We start from the raw sequence: 6,875 nt of genomic DNA, 5'->3' as shown, positions 1-6,875 counted from the left end.
AAGCCCAGACGGCAATGCAAAAACACAAAGTATATGAAAAGCCAGGAAAATATGTCCCCAGCAAACCCCAGGAGTCCTACAAAAGGGAAGAACATTGAGAACCACCCTATAGAACCCCAAGACACATAATTTAAAAGAACAATTATAAACATGACCAAAGAATTACAAGAAAACAGTAAGGAAAGACATAAACTTTTACAGAAGCTAAAGAATATAAAAATATGTGGCCTAATGAAATATCAAAATCTATTCATTATTTGAAAAGCAAATTCAGTAAAGAGAAATAGTGAAGAAAACCCAAATGCAAATTAACATGGGACTGTAAGTCTCAATAAACGAAGTGAAAACAACAGAAGAAAGTCTCATAAGCAGAATGAATGAAATGGAAAACAGAATATCAAGAATGGAGGTAAAGTTGAAGATCTGGACTACTTAAGCAAAAACTATGCAATATTAAAAAAAAAACACACACAGGACTGGAATACTCAGGAAATGTGGGAAACATGAAACAAACAAATCTACATATTATAGGCATACAGGAAGGAGAAGAAAATAAAAAAAAATGGCATTGAACAGATCTTCCACAGGATTATAGAAAACTTCCCTAAATTAAGGAAAGATATAGAGATACAAGAAGCACAGAGAACACCATTAAGACATGACCAGAACAGAAAGTCCCCACAACATATAGTAAAATTATTAAATATATAGAACAAAGAGAGGGCACTGAAAGCTGCTAGAGAAAAACAACAAGTTACATATAAAGGAAAACCCATCAGAATAACAGCTTACATTTCAATGCAAACTATGAAATCCAGAAGATCCTGGAACAAAGTTGCCCAGTTCTAAAGAACCATGGATGCCAACCCTAAATATTTTATCCAGCAAAACTATCTATCGAGGTTGAAGGGGAACAGAAAATTTTCCATGACACAAATAGTCTGAAAGAATTCATGTCTTCCAAACCAGCACTGCAGAGAATACGTGAAGCAATACAAAGGACCGAAGAAAGGAATGAGTGCCCAAGAGGCTACAGAAAGAAAATCAAGGTATATCAACAGAAACACAAAATAGTGTCACAAACACAAAGAAATTAAAATGACAGTAAACAATCGACACCTTTCAGTATTAACACTGAGTAATAATGGCCTCAACTCCCCTGTCAAAAGACACAGGCTAGTGCAATGGGTCAAGAATGAAAGCCCATCTTTTGTTTCCTTCAAAAAACTAACCTCACCTTCAAGAACAGACACAATCTTAGAGTGAAAGGATGGAAAAATAATCCAAGCAAATGTCCCTAAGAAGCAAGCAGGTGTTTCAATTTTAATATTAGAAAAAATAGACTTCAGATTAAAACTCATCAGAAGAGATAAGGAGGGTTAGTTCATTCTAATCAAAGGAACAATTCACCAAGAAGATATTATAATCATAAACATCTATGCAGCAAATTCTGGAGTATTCAATTTCATAAAATCAGTAGTCCAGAATTATAAAATAGAGATTGTCACCAACTCATTGATAGTGGCTGACTTTAATACCCCACTTTCTTCAAAGACAGGTCAACTGGACGAAGAATAAACAGAGAGACATCTGAATTAAGTAACATAATATATGAAATAGACCTAACATACAGAATATTCCACCCAACCACCAAAGAATACACTTTCTACTCAGCAGCTCATGCAAATTATTCTAAAATTGACCACATTCTGAGGCACAAAACAAATCTCAACAAATACAAAAAAATTGAAATAATTCCATGCCTTCTATCAGACCACAGTGAAATAAAGCTTATAATCAATGGCAAAAGAAGCTCTAGTAAATACATGAACTCATGGAGATTCAGCAACACACTTCTAAATCAAGAATGGATAAAAAAAGAAATTAAGAAAGAAATAAAAGTATTCCTGGAACAAATAAAAATGAGAACACAACACAACAAAACCTCTGGGACATTCTAAAAGCAGTCCTAAGAGGGAAGTTTATAACCCTTAGGGCCTACATTAAAAAAAATCAGAAAGAGCACATGTGAACAACTTGACAATATAGCTCAAGACTCTGGAAAGGCAAGAACAAACCAACCCCAAACCTAATAGATGAGAAGAAATAACAAAACTCAGAGCAGAAATTAATGAAATAGAAACAAAATAATACAAAAAGTTTATGAATCTTGAAGCTGGTTCTTTGAAAGTTTAAACAAGATAGACACTTAGCCCAGTTAACCAAAAGAAAGAAAGAGCAAATCCAAATGGACAAAATCAAAGATGAAAGATCACAAAAGACACTAAAAAAATCCAAAACCTTGTAAGGGAATAGTTTAAAAATCTATAGTTCATTAAATTTGAAAACCTAAAAGGAATGGATGAATACCTAAAATTATGGCCATCACCAAAGTTAAGCCAAGAGGAGATCAACTGCCTAAACAGACCTATAACAAATAAGGAAATTGAAACAGTAATATAAAACCTCCCTACTAAAAATAGCCCAGGCCCAGATGGATTCACAGCAGAATTCTACCAGACATTCAAAGAAAATCTACAACCAATACTGCTTTAATTATTCAGAAAGATACAGAGGGAGAACTCCCAAACTCCTTCTATGTAGCCAGTATCATTCTAATACCCAAACCAGGTAAATATACAATAACAACAACAACAAAAAAGAAAGACCCATATCTTTAATGAACATAGATGCAAAGATGCTCAACAAAATACCTGCAAACTGACTGGGTAATGGCTGGGGGCACTGATAACACAGTGAACAGTAACAGGGACGACAGAGTATGTGGGATCCAGAGGGGTCGGGGGGTTGGCTATGGGAGGGAACCATTTGGGATGTGGGTATAAAGATTGTTTAGGATGTTCTGTATGAAATACACACAAAAAATCTATTAAAAATAATAAAAATAATAAAGAAGAAAAAATAAATCCTTGCAAACTGCATACAGACACACGTCAAAAAAGAGCATCCACCATGATCAAGTAGGGTTTATTACCGAGATGCAGGGATGGTTCAACATTTGTAATTCAATAAATGTAATAAAACATATAAATGGACTTAAAGACAAAAACCACATGGTCATCTCAATAGACGCAGAAAAGGCATTTGACAAAATCCAACATGCATTCATGTTAAGAAATCCTAGAAGGAATTGGTCTGGAGGGAACATACCTCAACATAATTAAAGCTGTATACAACAAACCCATAGTCAACATCATCCTAAATGGAGGAAAAACTGGAAGCATTCCCATTAAAATTAGGAACCAGACAGGACTGTCCACTGTCTCCACTCCTTTTCAATATAGTGCTTTAAACTCTTGCTAGAGTTTAAAGAAGTACCAATTGGAAAAGAAGAGGTCAAATTATCCCTATATGCAGATGTGATATTATACATATGAGGTCCCAAAACCTCCACTAAAAAACTTAGAATTGATTAATGCTTTCAGGAAGGTGGCAGGATACATAATCAACTTTAAAATATCAGTAGCCTTTCTACACACCAATAACAAGCAATCAGAAAAAGCACTAGAGGAAACCCTCTCATAGCCTCAAAAAAGAAAAAAAAAAGAATAAATCTAACCAAAGACATTAAGGATCTCTACAATGAAAATTTCAAAACTCTAAAGAAAGAGATAGAGGAAGACACTCGGAGAAGGAAAGACCTACCATGCTCATAGATCAGTAGAATCAATATTGTGAAAATGACCATCTTACCAAAAGCAATTTATAGATTCAATGCAATCCCAATCAAAATAACCATAACATTCTCCACAGAGCTTGATAAAACAATCCTAAAATCCATATGAATTCACAAAAGACATTGGATAGCCAAAACAATCTTGAGCAAGAAGAACAATACGGGGGTGGGGGGAATCATCATGCCATATCTCAAATTATATTACAGAGCTATAGTCATAAAAACAGCATGATACTGGCATAAAAACAGACATGTAGAGTAGATCAATGGAACACAAAAGAAGACCCGAATATGAGTTCATATCATTTCAGTCACCTGACATTCAACAAAGGTGCTAAGAACACAAAATGGAGGAAAGACAGCATCTTCAACAAGTGGTGTTGGCAAAACTGGATCTCTACCTGCAGAAAAATGAAACTTGACCCTTATCTTTCACCCTGGACAAAAGTCAACTCCAAATGAATCAAAGACCTCAATGTAAAACCTGAAACTCGGAAACTGCTAGAAGACAACATAGGTAGCACAGCACCCTCCAAGATATAGGCACAGGAAAGGACTTTCTAACCAGACACCATCTGCTCAGGTGCTATGATCAACAATGAATAAGTGGAACCTCATTAAATTACAAAGTTTCTGTACACCAAAAGGAACAGCTAAGGATGGGAAGAGGAAATTCACTTAGTGGGAGACAATTTTCAGATACACATCTGACAGAGGATTAATATCCAGAATACACAAAGAATTCAAAAAAAAAATAAAGAAATAAGATAAACATCCCAATAGAAAGGACTCATACTGTAGAGATGCCTATATATCCATGTTTGTTACTGTTCTCTTCACAGTAGCTAAGAAATGGAAACAATCTAAATGTCCCACAACTGGTGAATGGTTAATGAAAATGTGGTACATCTACTCAATGGAGTTCTACTCAGGAGTAGGAAAAGATGAAATTATGAAATTTGCAAGTAAATGGATGGAGCTAGAGAGTGTTCTAAGTGGAATAACATAAATGCAGAAAAGCCAGTGACATATGTTTTTCTGCATTTCTGGTTTTCTGCAACAATCCCTTATATGTGAGTATATAAACTTTGAAGTAACACCAGGAGCCAGGTAAAGGCAAATGATACTTGGAAGTAAAGGAAAAGAAACAGCCTGAAAGGGAGATAGTAGGGAAGAGATACTACCTGAGAGAGGTGGAAAAATTGTGAGTCCCTGGAAGGAGGAGAGGAAGGAGGGACAGGCAAGGGACCATGGCATGGGGGAGGGAGGGAAGTCAAGAAAGGAAAGACGATGGAAGTTCGGAGGTGTTCGGAGGAGAGGGGTAATAATGGGGGCACTGTGACTAGGAAGGGAGGGAGGGAGGAGGGAGGTTGAATGGGCTAAAAATGATTAGAGATGAGTGAATCTCAGGGGTCTAGTAAACATGGAAAAGTGATGCCCTAGAAACCCTATGAGAAATGCATCATAGAGAGTCTGAACATTAATGCGTATGTATACCTAGGAGCTGCTTGAAAGGGAATACAGTGCAAGACAGAAGAGACCTCCCTTAGAAGGAACAGCATGCTGTACAGCGCTCATCAAAGAAACATCTTTTTGCAATAGGCTATCGCAGAGTTGCATTTCTGGTCAGGCATAGAGAACATAGACCTGGGAGATGCCCTCTACTAGGTGACACATCTGCAGTTGAATTCCTACAACCAAGGATCATGGAACATAATGGAATAAGGGGTTGAGAGAGGGATAATGCACCCCTCAACTCCCACCAGTGAGGCTTCCATATACATCAGAGTGTGTTACACACAAAAGGCCTCAACTGGCCAAGTTTTGGAGATTAAGAGACTGTAGAGTGTAGAATGGGACTCCTCACCTACCCACAGCTCATGGACCATTGCAGAAAAGGATGCAGAAAGATTGTAAGAGCCAGGGCTGGTTCACGATGGTATGAAGTGGAGACTTCCAGGCCGGTGGAGGCTTGCTCATCTGCACCTGTGGCAGTGGTGGTGTCCAACTCAGGATCCATGTCAGCTCAATTAAATAAGGGCCCAAAGGGGAAGTAAACAATAGGTGACAGGTCAGTACTAGATGGAGAACTATTTGAGACTGCTTGCTGCTGGGTGAGGGAGAGTATGACTTACATATGACAATAAGATGGGCTGACTAGACTCCAGTGGCCACATTTACACTGAAGGACATTTGGGTACAAACATCTGAATGAATAGGACTTGGCATGTATGGCAGAGTACATAGGTTTTGGTGGGAGGAGGGGTGGCGGGGAAGCATGAATGGGGGAGGAGGTCTGGATGTTAGTGGGAAATATTGTATGAAATTTTAAGAGCACAATAAAAATTACTTTTATTTTTTATTCATGTATATATGCTTGTACAGAAGTTTCCTCCCAATTGGAACATTCTCTCCGGGGCGGGGGGGAGAGGAAGCTCATGAGACTTGGAAGGTAAGCAGAAGGTCACATGTCTGAAAAAGTGGAAATTCACAAAATTCTCCAAGGTCCATCCCCAGGTTTATAAAAGGAGTAGCCAAATGCCTGGGAAAGAGATTCTGACCAGCCAAGCTAGTGAAAGAACTCTCAGATCTGTCAAGTTCCTGCAATTTATGCAGAGAGCTCTAGGGTTACAGATTTTGTGAGACAACACCTCTTTTGAGTGGATATTTTGGTGATGCAGCTTCTGAGCCATTTCCACTCTTGTAAGTAACCCCTCATCATATCCCACTTAGTAACCTCAATAGAAACTTATTGTTTCACCAATTTGGACATTGATGCAGTCATTACTGTCCTTTCTTCTAGGTTGTGTGTGTGTGTGCATGTGTGTGTGTGCATGTGTGTGTGTGTGTGTGTGTGTGTGTGTTCTGTCTCCCCAGAAATAGTCTGTCACACAGCAATGCCTAATGTGTGGAGGTACCGAAAGAAGCCAGAAGAGGGTGTCTGATCCCCTGGAGCTACAGTTATAGGTGATTGAAAGCTACCTAATGTGGGTTCTGGGAACCCAATCTAGGTCCTCTGCAGGAGCACTAAGTGATCTTAACCACTGAGACATCTTTCCAGACCCACAACTAGCTACTTTTTAATGGCTCTAAAACTGCCCCTTTATTTTATTTTCCACTTGAACACATTAGTTGTTTTCTAATGTGCTTTTCATGGCTTCTCAGCTCTCCCAATTCA

The sequence above is a fragment of the Nannospalax galili genome, unplaced genomic scaffold, assembly GCF_000622305.1.
Source record: "Nannospalax galili isolate Female #2095 unplaced genomic scaffold, S.galili_v1.0 scaffold1066, whole genome shotgun sequence".
In the NCBI taxonomy this organism is placed as follows: domain Eukaryota; kingdom Metazoa; phylum Chordata; class Mammalia; order Rodentia; family Spalacidae; genus Nannospalax; species Nannospalax galili.
This window is presented reverse-complemented; position numbering follows the sequence as displayed.